Raw genomic sequence first — 18,982 nt, 5'->3', positions numbered from 1 at the left:
GCTCATCCTGAGTTCTGGTGTTTAACACAAAGAATGCATTTCACTGTATATCTCGATGTTGATCTGATAAATAAATGAATCTGGAAGCAAGACACACATTCAGAATCCCAGAGAAGAGTATGCGATTCCATTCCGCTCAACCACTATAAACAGTTTGAAGGTGTGTTTTTTATCGTGAGATAGAGTTGAATGCACTTTTGAAATGCATGGGAACGGTTCGGGGGAAAGGAAACTGCTTACATTATCACCTGGAATGGCTTCTGCAAGAAAGTTAATGACAACAGTCGTGGAACACCATCAATAAATACACAAGCCAGCTTCTTTAAAGAGGTGAGTTTGGAGTTGGCAATCCCACTGTGACGTTGGTAGGGAAAGCAAAAGCGTCAAAATGAGGCAGTAGATAACTGATTCACCAACACCTAATATTTTCACCTACGACTTGGATTTATATAATAATACAAGAGCTGGATTGTAGGAGTCTTTGAAAGGTAGACAGATGAATTTGGTTTAGACAAGAGTATCAAAACTGGAGGTAAAACCACATTTAGAAAGCTGCTAGTTTATCAGCAAGTCAGGCGTGGGATTCTATGTTGTAAATGGTTTACACCAGACGGGAAACGCTTGAGCATATAGATGTTAAGAAAGAGGATGTACTGGAGCTTTTGAAAAGCATCAAGTTGGATAAGTCACTGGGACTGAATGAGCTGTACCCCAGACCACTGTGGGAAGTGAGGGAGGAGATTGCTGAGCCTCTGACGATGATCTTTGCATCAGCAATAGGAACAGGAGAAGTACCAGAGGGTTAGAGGTTTGCAAATGTTGTTCCCTTGTTCAAGAAAGGGAGTAGAGATAACCCAGGAAATTATAGACCAGTGAGTCTTACTTCAGTGGTGGGCAGGTTATTAGAGAAGATCCTGAGAGGCAGGATTTATGAACATTTGGAGAGACATAATCCGATTATGGATAGTCAGCATGGATTTGTCAAGAGCAGATCATGCTCTATGAGCCTGATTTAATTCTTTAAGGATGTAACAAAACACACTGATGAAGATAAAGCAGTGAATGTAGTGTATATGGATTTCAGTAAGGCATTTGATAAGGTTTCCCATGCAAGGCTCATTCAGAAAGTAATGAGGCATGGCATTCAAGGAGACTTTGCTTTGTGGATTTAGAATCGGTGGTTGTAGGTGGTTCGTATTCTGCATCGAATTTGGTGACCAGTGGTGTTCTGCAGGGATCTGTTCTGGGACCCTTCCTCTCTGAGATTTTTTATAAGTGACCTGCTTGAGGAAATAGAGGGGTGGGTTAGTAAGTTTGCTGATGACACAGAAGTTGGGGGTGTTGTGGAAACTCTGGAGGGCTGTGAGAGGTTACAACGGGACATCGATAGGATATGGAACTGGGCTGAGAAGTGGCTGATGGAGTTCAACCCAAATAAATGTGAAGTAGTTCATTCTGATAGGTCAGATTTGAAGACAAAATATATTATTAATGGTAGTGTGGAGAATGAGAGAGATCCTGGGGTCCATGTCCATAGGACACTCAAAGTTGCTGCGCAGGTTGATAGTGTTATTAAAATGATGTGTTCGTTTTCATCAGCCGTGGGATAAAGTTCAAGAGCCGTGAGGTAATGTTACAGCAATATAAGACCTTGGCCAGACCTCACTTGCAGTACCTTGCTCAGTTATGGTCACCTCACTACGGGAAGGATGTGAAAACTATACAAAGGGTGCAGAGGAGATTTACAAGGATGTTGCCTGGATTGGCGAGCATGCCTTATGAAAATAGGCTGAGTGAATTTGGCCTTTTCTCCTTGGAGTGACGGAGGTTGAGAGGTGACCTGATGGAGGAGTATAAGATGATGAGAGGCATTGGTCATGTTGATAGCCTGACATGGCTAACATGAGGGGGCACAGTTTTAAGGTGCTTGGAAGTAGGTACAGAGGAGGTGCCAGGGATAAGTTTTTCACACAGAGAGTGGTGGGTGTGTAGAATGCACTGCCAGCGGCACTGGTGAAAGTGGATACAATAGGGTCTTTTATGAGACTCTTAAATATATACATGGAGCTTAGAAAAATAGAAGGCTATGCAGTAGGGAAATTCTTGGCAGTTTCTAGAATAGGTTACATGGTCAGCACAACATTGTGGGCTGAAGGGCCTGCAACGGCTGTGATTGCACCGGTGACGGTGGTTGTGCTGGCTTCGGCCTGACTTGAGGTGCCAGCCCGTTAGGCGTCAGTAACCCCTCATGTGTGTGCATGGCGCCCGGTACGGGAGTGTCATGAGGTGTCTGTGTAGGGCTTGGAGTGCGCGGTGTCTCGTGGGTATATACATCGGTGGGTACAGGGTTCATAGTCACCCTGGAGTGTTCAGGGTAGGGGTCTGGAGCTCCTGCAGGCGTCAGGTTGCGGATGGAGACCGTGTCCTCTGGCCCATCAATCGTCGAACATAAGGTAAGATCGGCGTGTTCCAGCAGTCGCCGGCGCACGTACGCTGACCTGATCCCTGTGACAAAGGCGTCCCTCACTAGGAGCTCCGCATGCTGTTCGGCCGTCAGCCTCCAGCAATCGCAGGCCCACACAAGTGTCTGTAGGGCCCGGACAAACTCAGCACTCGACTCTCCAGGCTGCTGCTGCTGTGTCGCTAAGCGATGTTGTGCATAGACGGTATTTACGGGCCGCAGGTATTGTCTTCTGAGGGTGCTTGTCGCGCTGTCGTAACTCGGCTGGTCTCTAATCATCGAGTAGACCTGTGGACTGACCCTGGAGAGGAGAACTCTGCGCTTTGCGGCGGACTCGGTCATTTCAATCTCCTCCAGGTATGATTCGAAGCAGGCTAGCCAGAGTTCGAAAGCATCTCCGGCCTCAGGTGTTTGCAGGTCGCGGTCTAACTTGTTGGGTCCCAGGACGTGCTCCGTGCCTTAAAATTACTGCTAATAAAATTAATGCACTAACAATTACTCCAAAAGACTGGAAGTAGAGTAAATACTGAAAGGCTTTTATTAGCAGTAAAATGGATCCACATCCATGCTGTATGGTTGTCTTGGACTGTGGGAGGAGCAGTGACACAATCACCTTTATACAGGGGTCTGTGGGAGGAGCCACAGGAGCAGTCAGCAGAGGGTCGTGTCCAGGCATGTCCAGACAGATAACCCAGTTACAACCTATATACATGGTTTACCACAAGGGTAGAGGCCAGTCTAAGGCAGTGGTGAAGGCGATTACAATGGGGTCTTTTAAGAGACTCTGAGATAGGTACATGGAGCTTTGAAAAATAGAGGGCTATGCGGTAGGGTAATTATGAGCAGTTTCTAGAGTAGGATACATGATCATGATGGTGCTGGCAGTGCATTCCACGCACCCACTACTCTCTGTGTGAAAAATTACCCTTGACATCCCTTCTGTACCTACTATCAACCAGCCCTCCAGGTTCAGGGCTTCAGCTCACCTTCAATGCTGACCTAAACACTAACAGCATAATAGGAAGTAGGCGCTAATTGTAATCAGAAAATGCTCACCCACATTTCTGAAATAGTTTTAGAACTCCCCAAAGAACAGAAGAAATAATATGGTCCAAGGGCTGAGGTATGGCCTTGTGACCTCCTCCTTAAATATGCCAGAGTCTTTCAACAGTACTGTAGTACTTTATATTGTTTGCCCAAAGATGTAATGAAGCAATGGAAAGATGTATTGTTCCTGGTAGTTTTTCCCTCTGTCTACAAGGCCATTTGGACATCTCAAATTCAAAATATGTTGTGGATAGAAAAATCAATAAACAATGTTTTATATTTTGATGAGTATGATATCAGTAAACTCATTAAAGCATATTACCAATTCACAAGCTAATGTTCTTTCATCTTGCTTGCTTTCACTTCCAATTACATTACACTTTGATTCAGGTGTTCTAAATTCTGAGCTGAAACCATCAAAGACCAATTAATTGTGGTTAGCCCAATGCTTTACAGTACTAGCAACCCAGGTTCAATTTCCGCCACTCTATAAGGAGTTTGTACATTCTCCCATTGACTAAGAGGGTTTCCTCCAGGTGTTCCAGTTTCCTCCCACAGTCCAAAGACATACCAGTTAGTAGGTTAATTGCTCATTGTAAATTGTTCCATGATTAGTTGAGCATTAAATTGGGGTTGTTTGGCAACATGACTCAATGAGCCAGAAGAGCCAGGACTGTGTGGTGTCTCAATAAATAAATTTCATAATAAATAAATAAATTTCATGTTTCAGGTTTTTAAACACTGAAAAGCTTAAAAAATGTACAACATTAAATGTCACAATAAACAAAGTGTCACAGGAATTCCTTGACCATGGCTTTGGGCCTGTACTCACTGGAGTTTAGAAGAATGAGGAGAGATCTCATTGAAACCTACAGAATGTTGAAAGGCCTAGATAAGGAGAGCAACTTTCCTTTCATGGGTGAGTCAAGGACCAGTTTCTAGTGTAGGTTACGTGGTTGGCATAACATCATGGGCAGAAGGGCCTATAATGTGCTGTAGAAACCTGTATCTTTCTAGAAACCTTTCTGTCTCTTTCCACAAACTCTATCTGCCCCAATGAGTGCTTCCAGCAACTCCTATTTTATTTCTGATTCCCAGCATCAGTAGTTTAACTTACTTTCATGTAGTAGCAGTACACGTCCTCTCCAGCTGTTCATTACATGTTGGCAGTAGCTACATGTAAATCCTGAAGCACAAGGTTGTCGTGGCCTATTGAAAGTTCAAAGTACATTTATTATCAAAGTATATCTACTTTATACTTTGTTCGTCTCCTTACAGGCAACGTCAAAACAAAGATACCCAACAGAAACCATTAAAACAAAAGAAGAACATAGCAAAGAAGAAAAAAACAGATCAGGAGAACAAGAAAAATAAGCAAACAGCAGTCTGAACTGGAGTTCACAAAAGCGAGTCCACAGCCAGACCTTACTTCAGCCGATACAGTTTGTTGCAGGCCACAGTCTCGGTTCAGTGCAGAGAGAAGTTAACCTCGCAGGGCAGTGAGCTAAACCAGTGCATCCTCGCCTTGGGCCCCAACAATCTGGCCTGGCGCTTAAATCATCCAACGACTCAGATCATTCCTCGCTCTCAGTCCTGACCCGTGGCACTTTGATAGGCTCTTGGGCACGGGCCCTGCCACCGCCATACAGCACGTACATGAACTTTCCAATTCGGCTCAGTGTTTAAATCAATCAAACTTTGGATCTTTCCTCGCTCTCGGGCTAAGGCTCCTCCTCGCTTTGGCTCTGCTGCATCGAATTGCCTCCAAGTCCACTCCTGCATTGGCCAAACTTTGGTTCATTCCCCACTCTCTAGCATCGAAGGACAGGCAACCCATTTGCCAAGTGACATCAGCATTATTCTGAAAAGTAACATGCATCACAACCGAGAGATCCAACCTTATGTCAAATGTCTGAAGGATGGCCTTCAGGTTAGAACACTGCCCTCCTGTTGAAGCATACATGATGAAGGCAAACTCAAGCAATGGCACATGAACTAACTGCATTACAGTGGCCACTTTATTACTCAGCTACCTCCTCTACCTAATCAATTGGCCACTGAGTGTACGTTCATGGTCATCTGCTACTGTAGCTCATCCACTTCAAGGTTTGACATGTTGTGCATTCACAGATGCTCTTCTGCACACACTCTTGTAATGCATGGTTACTTGAGTTACTGTCACCTTCCTGTCAGCTTGAACCAGCCTGGCCATTCTCCTCTGACCTCTCATTAACAAGGCATTTTCATTCACAGAGCTGCCACTCACCTGATTTGTTTTTTTTTTTTGTTTTTCTCATGATTCCTTGTAATCCCTAAATACTGTTGTGAGTGAAAATCCCAGGACGCCAGCAGTTTCTGAGATACTCAAACCACCCCATCTGTCACCAACAATCATTCCACTGTCAAAGTCACTTTCTCCCCCATTCTGACGTTTGGTCTCAACAACAAGTGAATCTTTTGACCATGCCTTTTATGCATTGAATTGCTGCCACATGATTGGCTGATTAGATATCGGTATAATGAGCAGATGTACAGGTGTACCTAATAAAATGTCCACTGGGTATAGAACATAGTACAGCTAAGGGATATATTTTCTCCAAACAGCTAAGGGATGGGGAGGTGGAGCTGGATTAGCATTTTCATTATTGGATAGAGCTCTCTCCCTCATTACTCTGCAGAACACATTTCACATAAATTTGACAGTATAGCTTTAATTGGCAATCAAGAAAACTGCAGATACTGCGATTCTAAAATAATTGGCAGTGTTCTCCAACAAAGAGCTAGGTAATCTCTGGCCATTGGCTGCAGTCTACCATTGCAGCAGGATCAGTATGTATCCAGGACAAAGACGCAGGGAGAAAATTTTGGAGGCACTACCCACCCTGCTAACTGCCTTTTCCAAAAGCTCTCTTTTGGAAAGCACAGTTGCGCTCTCAAAACAAAAACATTATGCTATCTTAAAAGCTTTTTCCCCACACAGTTAATCTGATCAATTATTCTAGCTAGCACCTCCACCCCACCCCATCTATTACCTCAGTCACTGCACTGTAAACTCTTTAAACTCCTTTGTATAATGCTGTTTACATTGAAAATACATGCTGGTATTTATGTATTTATCCACATATTTATTCGAATTCATACTTTAACCTCTAGCTTCTATAATTATTTATTTATAATTGTTGGACATTCTTGATTTTAATTGAATGTCACACCCTGAGCAACACTGCACAACAAATTCTTCATACATGTAAATGCATACGGTGATTAATCTAGTCCATTAAAGATATGAGCCACACCACCCAGCAAGTGGATGGAGTCATTCCAACATGGCTGACTTTTTATCCCTTTCAACCCCATTCTCTTACTTTCTCCCCCATAGCCTTTGACGCCCAGATTAATCAAGAGCCTATCAACCTCCACTTTAAATATGGCCAATCTCTTGGCTTTCACAGGCAACTGTGGTAATGAATTCCATAGATTCCACTACCCTTTGGCTAAAGAAGATTCTCCTCATCTCTGTTCTAAGCGGACGTCCTTCTATCCTGATGCTGTACCCTCTAGTGCTAGATCCCACCATCATAGGAAGCATCTTCTCCACATCCATTATATTCAGGCCTTCAGTATTAAATAGGCTTCAATGAAATTTCCCCGCCTTCCCCATTCTTCAGAACTGCAGCAAGTACAGGCCCAGAGCCATCAACACTCCTCATGTGTTAACCCTTTCATTCCCAGCATTCCCAGAATCATTTTCGGGAAATTCTTCAGGACCCTCTCCAATGCCAACACACACTTTCTTAGATAAAGGGCCCAAAACTGCTCTCGGTACTCCAAATGTGGTCTGATCAGTGCCTTATAAAGCCTCAGCATTAGATCCTTGCTCTTATATTCTAGTCCTCTTGAAATGAATGCTAACATTGCACTTGCCTTCCTTACCATTGATTCAACCCACAAGTTAACCTTTAGGAAATCCTGCACAAAGACTCCCAAGTCCCTTTGCATCTCTGATTTTTTAATTTTCTCCCCATTTAAAAAATAGTCTACATCTCTATTCCTTCTACCACCATGCATGATCATGCATTTCCCTACATTCGAAACCATCTGCAACTTCTTTACCCATTCTCCCAATCTGCTAAAGACCTTCTGCAGACTCCCTGCTTTCTCAACGTGACCTGCTGCTCTTCACATCATCCGCAAACTTGGTCACAAAGCCATCAATTCCATCATCTAAATCACTGACATATAATGTGAAAAAAGCAGCTCCAACAACAACCACTGCAGAACACCACATGTCATGTCTAGTTTATTGGAGATCCATCAGCCTAGCCCCAGGATACCCCTCTGCAAGACAATGAACTCAGTTCAGCCATCTTGAGCTGCTTCATCAATGATATTTCTTGCCTCTAAAGATCAGAAATGAAGTTGTTCAGTCAGTGTTCAATTCCGCTCATAACCACCCAGCAAATGAAACTGGACATAACCACATGCACGCAACATTCAGGTATGGGCTGATAAATAACAAGTATCACAGATTGCAGAAGAGCCAGGTAACAACCATCGAGGGGTGGCACCGTAGCGTAGTGGTTAGCACAAAGCTTTACAGTACAGGCAAACCAGGTTCAATTCCCACCGCTCCCAGTAAGGAGTTTGTACATACTCCCAGGACCACGTGAGTTTCCTCCAAGTGCTCCAGTTTCCTCCCACAGTCCAAAGACATACCAGTTGGCAGGTTAATCGGTCATTGTAAGTTGTCCTGTGATTATGCTAGGATTAAATCAGAGGTTAAGTCAGAACAGCTCGAAGGGCCGGTCAGGCCTACTCTGTGCTGTATCTCAATAAGTCAATAAATAAATAAATGGCCAAAATCATGTGCAAAAAAAGAAATAACAATAATAACATCAATAGCATCAAGCAATTAGGCCTACACAGCAATATTTATGTAAATCTTCAGATAGCCACAATACTAAACACCACTAGAATAGTCTGAAAGTTCCTTGCAAATGAGAAATAAATGTGTGTGACTATGCCCTTAGCTCAGGTTTTACCAGCTTTTGCTGAGCAAAATTGAACATCATCATAAGAAAAAATACATAAATATCGAGAACATGAGATGAAGCATCCTTGTAAGTGAGTCCATAGGTTGTGGGAATAGTTCAGTGATGTTGCAGGTGAAGTTGAGGGCAGTTATGCCCTCTAGTTCAAAGTCTGATGGTTAAGGGGTAATAATTCTTCCTGATCTTGGTGCTGCAGGTCCTGAAGCTCCTGTACCTTCTTCCTGCGAGGAATGACTCTCCTCCTGATGCCCAAAAATCTTTCTAGCATCTACAAGGCACAAATATGGTGCAATATTCTCCACAAGAGACACACCTTCCTGACATGGAAGCCCATCATTATTCCCTCATTTGCCTATGAGTCTAAATCATGAAGCTCACCAATCAGTAGCTCTGTGGAAGTACTTTCATCAGGGTGACAGCAGTTCCACAACACAGTTCACCAAAACCTTCTTCAGGTCTATTAGGAATGGGCAACTAAGTCTGGCCTTGCTAAAGATGCCCACATCCAACAAACAAACTGTTTCTCTAACAACAACCAGTACACATAAAGAGCTAAATCTTACAAAGAGACCTGCATCTGAAATTGTCTTGCTTCCACTGGGCTGCCATCTACACAGCTAAAATAGATTCTTGGTACCTAAAACATCTAACTCGCCTCCCTTCCTCAAGGCACCCTCTATCCTGTGAAGACGAGCTCCTTGGCACTTACATCTTTGACATCCAGCTGGTCTTTATTTAATTTTTAGCAATCGCCATTTTGGATGAACGCTTGGGCTTTTTAGAAGCCTCAAAATTCTCAATCAGCCTAATTGGAGGAATATTCTCAAAAACTTTCTTCCAGGGATCTCTTTGATGTCTGTACATAAACAGAAAAGCTACTGGAATGCAAGTGCCTGCACTAAATGAAACACCAGAGCTTCAGAAGCACTAACTACAGCTCCACAATTGTTTTTTTTTGTTTGATTTTTAGTAGTTGCTGCTCCCTCACTGCTCCACATACTTGGCTTGAGAACTAGCCTCCATAGATGGGTACTAGCCTCTGGAGTATTCAAGACATCTTCAGGGAGCAGTTCCTCAGAAAGGCGGCGTCCAGTTTTAAGGATCCCGCATCACCCAGGACACACCCGCACTTCATTGTTACCTTCAGGAAGAAGGTACAGAGGGTGCACAATTAGCGATTCAGGACCAGCATTTTCCCCTCCACCATCCGATTCCTAAATGAACATTCAACCCACCTCACTTTTTTTATTACTTCTGTTTTGGCTCTATTTTTAATTTAACTTTTTAAAATGCATATATATATTTATGGTAATTGATTTACTTCTTTAACTACATATATTACCATGTATTACATTATACTGCTGCCGCTAATTTAACTTCTTGACATATGCCAGTGATATTAAAGCTGATTTTGATTCTGAACACAAGAGATTCTACAGATGCTAGAAATCCGGACTATCACACACAAGTTGCCGGGAATATGAGCAGGTCAGTCAGCATCTATGGAAAGAAATAAAGAGTTGACCTTTTTTCCGGCAATCTGGGGTGAGAGAGGAGACAACACAGGTCCATGAGTGAGGAACATAATCAGAATCAAGTTTAGTATCACTGGCATATGTCACCAAATTTATTATTATGCAGCAATACATTGCTGCATAATAAACTAAACCGTAAACTATAGTAAGAAAACAACCAAAAAAAGCCGTAAGGAGCAAAAAGATTAAATAAGAAGGTAACAACACACACAAAATGCTGGTGGAACACAGCAGGCCAGGCAGCACCTATAAGTTGAAGCACTGTTGACATTTCGGGCCACGACCCTTCATCAGGACTGAAGGTAAGAAGGTAAGCTAGCCAATAATATCAAAGAGGATACCAAATGTCTTTTCAGATATATAAAGAGTAAAAGAGAGTAGATATTGGACAACTGGAAAATGGCACTGGAGGCATAGTAATGGGGGACCAAGGAAATGGTGAACAAATTAAGAATTTTGTATCAATCTTCACTCTGGAAGACACTAGCAGTATGCTAGACACTAGAAGTTCAACACAGTCAGGGGTCAGAAGTGAGTGCAAATGCTATTTCTAGGAAGAAGGTACTTGAGAAGCTGAAAGGTGTGAAGGTAACAAGTCACCTGGAACAAAAGGACTATATTCCATGGTTCTGAAGGAGGTAGCAGAAGAGATGAGCAGGCATTAGTAAAATTCTTTCAAGAATCACTAGATTCTGACATGGTTCGACTGGACTGGAATATTGTACAAGTCAATAAAAAACACAAAATGCTGGCAGAACTCAGCAGGCCAGACAGCATCTATGGGAGGATGTAGTGACGATGTTTCGGCCCTGAGTTCTGCCAGCATTTTGTGTTTTTATTTATTTCCAGCATCTGCAGATTCACTGGTGTTGCTATTGTACAAGTCAGCCCACTTTTCAAGAAAGGAGGGAAGCAGGAGGAAGAAAATTGTAGACAATTGGTCTGAACTCAGTGGTTGGGAAGATGTTGGAGTTGATTGTTAAGGATGAGGTCTCAGGGTACTTGGAGGCACATGATAAAATAGGCCAAAATCAGCATGGCGTCCCCAAGGGAAAATCCTGCCTGACAAATTCTGTTGGAATTTTTTGAGAAACTAACAGACAGAATGGACAAAGGATGAGGCATATACTACTCTGAGATTCACCTTGTTGCAGGCATTCACAGTAGAGCAAAGGAATAAAATAGAATCCACAAAAATACACACATAGACTGACAAATAACACATTTATAAAAGAAGGTAAACTGTGCCAATAAAAAACAAAATAATAGTAATAATAAATAAGTTGTAGAATCCTTGTAAGTTAATCCACAGGTTTTGGAACCTATTATAAGTTTGAAGTAAATTTATTATCCAAGTCCAAAATCACTTTTTACCACCATGAGATTCCTTTTCTTGTGGGTACTCACAGTAAATATTAAGAAACACAATAGAATCAGTGGAAAACTACCCACAAAGATGGACAAAGAACTAATGTGCAAAAATCAATAATACTGCAAAGAAAAATAATAGTAATAGATACATAAATAAATTACAAATATTGAGAACATGAGTTGTAGAATCCTGCAAAGTAAGCTCGTAGTTTGTGGAATCAGAATCAGAATCAGGTTTATTATCTCCGGCATGTGATGTGAAATTTGTTAACTTAGCAGCAGCAGTTCAATGCAATACACAATCTAGCAGAGAGAGAATAATAATAATAATAAATAAAATAAAAATCATAATAATAAATAAACAAGTAATACAACTACATATATTGAATAGATTTTTAAAAACTTGCTAAAACAGAAATACTATATATTTTTAAAAAATGAGGTAGTATCCAAAGATCCAATGTCCATTTAGGAATCAGATGGCAGAAGGGAAGAAGCTGTTCCTGAATCACTGAGTGTGTACCTTCAGGCTTCTGTACCACCTACCTGATGGAAACAGTGAGAAAAGGGCATAACCTGGGTGCTGGAGGTCTTTAATAATCACTTAATCAGTTCAGTGATGGAATAAGTAAAGGTATCCATGCTGGTTAGGAGCCTGATGGTTATAATATAGAGAGCCTAATCCTTATAATACATATGTCTGATGTAGGTAATAATAATTCTTACTTATCTATTGAATTTTACTGTTGCTGCAAAACAACGTATCTCCTGAAATATGTCAGTGACAATAAACCTGATTCTGATTCTGATTGGCCAAATAGAATTCTGAAAAGTAAATAAATAAGCCCATATTTCCTGTTCCCAAGCAAAACTCAAAGTCACTTCCAATGAAGGAATTTTCAGAATTATTTTTATTATTTTATTATTTTTGCCAATTTTTTTTAAATGATTGGAAATAGAGAACGACCTCATCATATCACAGCACTGCCTTTCAATTGAGAATGGCAAATACATTTTAAAGTGTTCATTCTTTGGATAAAAATAAAGCTGGTCTGAACCTTATCTTTCTTGCATTTGTAGCGTATTAATTTTCAAAGGTTTAATGATTGCCTAAGGGTGCTAATTATATATTAAATTAATTTCATTCAAGTATTTCCATTTTATTAAAAACTATTACATTTTAAATAAACCAGTAAATTATTATTCGATTATTACAGGTGACCCTTACTGACACAAGGATTGATCTTTAAATCTCTTATCGATGTTGGAAGTTTGCCATATCACACCTTCGTGTTACTATTGATTCAATGGCGGGTGATGGAGTAAGTATGCTTGTTTGAAAGGTTCAAAAAATCTAAGTTGGGATGATTTAAAATAGGTAATAATTTTCTGTGCTCACCCAACAACTCATTCTACTAAAACTACTCAGTGGTTAGATAGCCAAGCAACAGAAAATACTTCCAATCAATCAATTTGGTGATGTTTCATTAGAAGTGGAAACATGAGAAAACAAGTATTTGCAAGTTGCAGAGGGGCGGAGACCTGAGCAGGTTGACATTTTGGGCTGAAGCCCATCATCAGGTTATGGCCGAAATGTCAATTGTTTATTCCCTTCTACAGATGCTGCCTGACCTGCTGAATTCTTCCAGCATTGTGTGTGTGTGTTACTCTGGATTTCATTGCAGAATCTTTTGCATTTTTAACTTTCTTTCCCTGCTTCTATTTTCAACACAAAGTGTTTCTGGCATCTGCAGAACCTCCTGTGTTTTTGAGGGTGGTGGTGAGAGTAATTGTGGGAGAACAGAGGGAATGTTTGTGAGAGAACCAAGAAAAACCAGGGACACAAATAATGTTTCGACCACATAAGTGGCGAATGCTGGTTAATCATTGCTGATCTCTCTGGGAGAAACAGGCTATATCAGGGGTTGGCAACCTTTACCACTGCAAGAGCCATTTGGACCCGGTTCCCACAGAAAAGAAAACACTGGGAGCCACAAAACCTGTTTGACATTTAAAATGAAATAACACTGCATACAACTTTTTTTTTGCCTTTATGCTATGTATAAACAAACTATAAGTTGTTACATTTATGAAATCGAAGAACTCCTGCAGAGAAAACAAAATTACATTTCTGCATGCAACAAAAACATTTTGAACTCTGAAAAAAGACGTAGGGTTGAAAGTTACTTTTACGTAAAATACTCAATGTCTATTTGAGTCCTTCTTGTATTTATGAAAAATGCCGAACTTAAATTGTCCGCCAGCAGCAAACCAAAAATAACGTCAGCCCTCTGTCAACCTGAAAAATAAAAGGACTATTTCACTAAACAATGAAAAAATATGAATATACTTAAAATAATAAGCAATTAAAATATTTATCATACTTGGTTAATGGGATTTCTGCTCCTGGACCTCAGCGCACAGCCTCTCAACATCAGGGCTGTATGACGTCACCTTCATCTTTACATAGGATCACAAGCTGTCATCTGTGAGGCGTGCGCAATGATTGTTTTTAATAAAGTTCATGTTGGAGTACACCTGCTCACATACATATGTGGATCCAAAGATCGACAGGACTCCAAGCGCATACTTTTTAATGTTTACATAAATGTCGAGGATAGCATTCCATGTTTCGAACACAAGTTTGTCCGGTTTGGGGAGGTTTTCAATATCACTCCATTTGTGATTCTGAGCAAGAACGGCCTTCTGACGGGCAACATCTTCAAGGTCTGCTGTCAAGCGTCTAAACTTGGACACCCATATGTCTTTGTCGGCTATGTCGGCCAGTTCCATCTCAAGATCAGGTTGACTCACACCTGCCAATGCAGTCGTATTCAGTAGGGATGGATCGATGCTCAGGGGAGTGACCAGGAAGGATAATGTGTTTTTTTCCTCCCTGAACTCACAGAAGTGTTTCCCAAACAATGTTTGCATTGCGATGATTGCAGAATGTAAATACTCCGAATATCATGTCGTGAGCTTGTTTGAACTCTCTCAAATTGGGGAAGTGAGACAATGTGCCTTTCTGTAAATCTCTGGCAAGCACTGTTAACTTGCGCTCGAATGCCAAAACATCCCCCAACATGTGCAGGGCTGTGCGTCCTTTCCCCTGAAGAGCTGTGTTCAGCGTGTTCAGGTGCGCTGTCATGCCCACCATGAAGTGTATCTTTTCCAGCCACTCTGGCTGTTCCAGCTCAGGAAAGGTGAGCCCTTTGCTGCCCAGGAAAGTTTTCACTTCTTCCAGACATGCGACAAAGCGTTTCAGCACCTCCCCTCTGGACAGCCGCCGGACTTTGTTGTGCAGCAGGAGCTCAGAATATGCGCTTTCCAGCTCGTCAGGTAACAAACGGAATTGAAGGTGATTTAAACTTTTTGCCATTATTTTATTGACAATCTGAATGACAACATCCATTACTTCTGCGCATTCTGGAGGAAATGTTTACAGTGCCTCTTGGTGCAAGATGCAGTGAAAAGTCAGCAGCTTTCTGTCCAGTGACTTCTGCAGTAAAGCCACAAATCCCTTGTGCGCTCCTGTCATACTTGGTGCCCCATCAGTAGCTACTGACACCAGGTGGGTGGTCTTTGTTCCTTCGGCTCTTAAACAATTCAAGACAGCCTCACAGATGTCCTCCCCCCGTGTTTGGCCTTTTAGAGGTATCAACTCAATCATTTCTTCCTGTGGCCTGGCAGAGTTTACATAACGGCAGAACAGCGCTATTTGTTCAATATCACCTTTGTCTTTAGACTCGTCACAGGCAATCGAGTAGGCCACAGCTGAATTGATGTCTTTAATTTGCTGTCTTGTGATGTCTTCTGCCATTTTTATGGTTCTGTCTTTGACAGTCTTTGCAGAGAGGGGCATATCCCTGATTTTCTGCACAATTTCACTCTTGTTTTTAAAGTCCGTGAATAGATTTTCTGAAATCTTAATGAAAGATTCTTTTATTTATTCACCATCCGTAAACTGCTTCCCGTGCCTGACTATTTCCCGAGCGGCAACAAAACTAGCATATGTCGTTGATTTTCCAGACTTCATCCACTTCTTGAAGTGATTTTTGCTCAGATCAACCTTCCGCATCAGTTCCGAAACGGCTTTTTTTCTCTCATCTCCATCCGGATATTTTTTAGCAAAGGCTGCGTGTTTATTCTGGAAATGTCTTGCGACTTTTGACTTTTTGTTGTTTGCTAGTTTCTCATTGCATATTAAGCATACCGGTAAACCAGTCTCGTCAGCAGTGAAAGCAAATTAATCTGCCCACGTATCATTAAACATTCTGTTTTCTTCAGTCACTTTTCTTTTTTTAGAATTCTCCATAGTTAGCCTACCTTGGATCAAAAAATTAAAGAAATCGCGCACTGGCAGGTGTCAGGCATTGGCAGTGGTGACGTATATTAATAGCGACAAAAATCACGTTTTATTTAGATTGTGCAAGATCACCGTAATCTTCAAATTTAGAATTACATTTCAAAAACTAACAAACTAACATAAAATACATTTTAATTAAATACTCATTTATTTTCCAAAGCCACAGGGAGCCGCAGCACAGATATGAAAGAGCCGCGGGTTGCCGACCCCTGGGCTATATGGAGCGAGAAATGATTGAATGCAGAAGTGATGATGATGGTGATGTCTGGCTCTTCGCTTGTGAAGATCAGGAGAAAAGAAGAGTCCTCAGGAACAACGGCATGATCGTTGGTGACTGTAAAGGCAATTCTGGATCTGCAGACTCTGGAGCAGTAGGGACATGGGAACAGCTGGGATGTGGGCACTTGGATAGTAGGAACCTTCCTCTGTCTCATCTTCTCTTCAGCCGCCGCTCTTCTGGATTCCGCAGATTCTTGGCTGCTCCGTGGGTCAGCTTTCTCCAGCGCTCTCTGTCACAAGCCGGCTGCTTCCACTCGTTGACCTCGATATTTGCCTGAGGGAGCTGCTGCTTAAGTTGGTCTTTGTCCCTCTTGCATGGGGCACCACGATCTCTCCTGCGCTGAGAGAGCTCTCCGTACAGCACTGCTTTTAGTAACCTGGAGTTGTCCATGCGAGAAGCAAGGCCTGGCCAGCAAAGTGGCTTCAATGCATGGAAGCTGAGCCTTCTCCAGGACCTCATTGTTGGAGACACAATCCTGCTGGCTGATACCCGTGAGGCAGAGCTGATGGAAGTGCTTGAGCAACCGGATTTGCTTGCGGTACAAGACCCAGGCTTCGGAGCCGTTATAGCAGTGTTGTGACAATCCACCTGGATTTTTTTAGACATATGCAGCTGGCGGTTCATCCACACTTGTTTCTGAAGGCGCCTGAGGGCACTGCTGGCTCTGGAAAGTCAATTGTCAACATCCCTTACTACCGTAGCATCGTTGTGGTGAGAGGGTGGTCATCTGTGGTGATCTGACGTGGGTTGTGAACACCACAAAGGAGCTTCTGATGGAGGATCATTGTTTTCTTCAGACTGACCGTTAACCTGAAAGCCCTTGCAGCCTTGGCAAAATTGAGTGACTGCAGCTTGCAGCGTGTCCTCTATGTGCGTGAGAAGAGCACGGTCATCCACATATAGTAGCTCGAGAATGGGCTCTTGCATGGGTTTTGTTTGGGCGAGAAGGCAGTAGAGGATGAAGACATTTCCGTCAGCGTGGAACCGAATGTTGATGCTCTCCGAGGTGGTCTCTTTGGCTTCCTGTAGCATTATGTTGAAAGGATGGCAAAGAGTGTTGGTGCCAAAGCGCAGCCTCGTTTCACACCAGTACTGATGGGAATGGGTCAGACAGGTCACCATTGTGTTTAACCTGACCACATTGGCCTTCGTGGAGCTGCAGCAGGATGGTGAAGCATTTCAGAGGACAGCCAGGCATCGATAGAAACTTCCGGAGACCATCGTGGCTGACTGTGTCAAAGGTCTTGGTCAGGTCAATGTTCTGTTCACAATACTTCTCCTGTATCTGGTGCAGGACAAAGGTGGAAGCAAAAGGAAACATCCCAACAAACAATATGAGAAATGTTGAGTTTCACTTCACAGCCATTGCTGGTAATTCACATTAAAAGAGAATGTTCAAATTAATCAGTTTAGTGGAAAGATAAAGAATTAATATTGAACTGAGTGGATGGTCCAACATCAGAACTGGCTTGTTCTGACATAAGTTAGAAATGCAAGTTTTCTGAAATGTTGAGTTTGAGAGCAGTGATCTGCCTAGGCAGATTTGAGGTATTGTTTGCCAAGTTTATAGTGACCTTAATTGGTAAATTATAGGAGGTCAAGGACAGGTCAGATTGAGAGTGGAAGTGACAGAAAACTGGAACCTCAGAGTCACCCTTACCAGCAGAACAGAGATGTTCTGTAAAATGGCCAAGCAATGGGAGCTTGGTTTCTCAGTGTAGGTGAAATAATATCATCAGGAGCCAATATGCAGATAAATTACAGATAGGTGGAGAAATATTCAGATACTGATTGTAAGCGCAAGGAAATCTGCAGATGCTGGAAATTCAAGCAACACACACAAAATGCTGGTGGAACACAGCAGGCCAGGCAGCTTCTATAGAGAGAAGCACAGTCGACGTTTCAGGCCGAGACCCTTCGTTAGTCCTTGTTAGTCCTGACGAAGGGTCTCGGCCCAAAACGTCGACAGTGCTTCTTCCTATAGATGCTGCCTTGCCTGCTGCGTTCCACCAGCATTTTGTGCGAGGTACTGATTGTAAGTGGTTTTAATGTGCCTAATCTTGACAGTCTGATGGCAGGATGGAGATACGTCTCTACCAAAGGAGGTGTAAGGCACTCCTTCCCTACACTAGCCTGCAGGTCATCCTTGGGCAAGGTGTAGCACTGGCTTAGCCCCTCCCACCCCCACTGATCAGGGTCACATGAAGCCATGGGACCAGGTGCTGGATGGTCATATGAGCAGCTGGTGCATATCACAAGTCCTGGTTATGCGACCACTAATGCTAAGCAGACAACCTCTGGAGACTATTGATAATGGCTAGGATCACCCATCTTATATACACATTGCCCAGTAGAAGGCAACAATAAACCACTTTCGTAGGAAAATTTGCCAAGGACGGTCATGGTCATGGATAGACCATGATTGCCCACGTCATACGACACAGTATATAACAATGATGACATTAAGGCATCAAAGCTTACAGTAAAATGTGTCATCTGCATCAATGACCAAGACAGTCTGAGGATTTACTATGGCTGCTCATAGGTGTCGCCATGATTCTGGCACCAACATAGCATGCCCACAACTCACTAACCTGTAGGCTTTTGGTATGTAGGAGGAAATCAGAGCAGCCAGAGGAAGCTGACTGAGGGAGAACATTCAAACTCCTTGTGGACGGCAGTTGGAATTGAACCGCATTTGCTTGAACGATAAAGTTTCACACAAGCCACTATGCAGACCACTGTGCAGAGAAGGCAAAGGTTTCCGTAGAAGAAAATTGTCAAGAACGATCATGGTCAAAAGGCAATGATCGTCCATGTCATACAACATGGCACATAATGATGTTGAACCTTCACCGAGACTGCCAAATT

The sequence above is a fragment of the Hypanus sabinus genome, chromosome 10 (assembly GCF_030144855.1).
Source record: "Hypanus sabinus isolate sHypSab1 chromosome 10, sHypSab1.hap1, whole genome shotgun sequence".
Classification (NCBI taxonomy): domain Eukaryota; kingdom Metazoa; phylum Chordata; class Chondrichthyes; order Myliobatiformes; family Dasyatidae; genus Hypanus; species Hypanus sabinus.
This window is presented reverse-complemented; position numbering follows the sequence as displayed.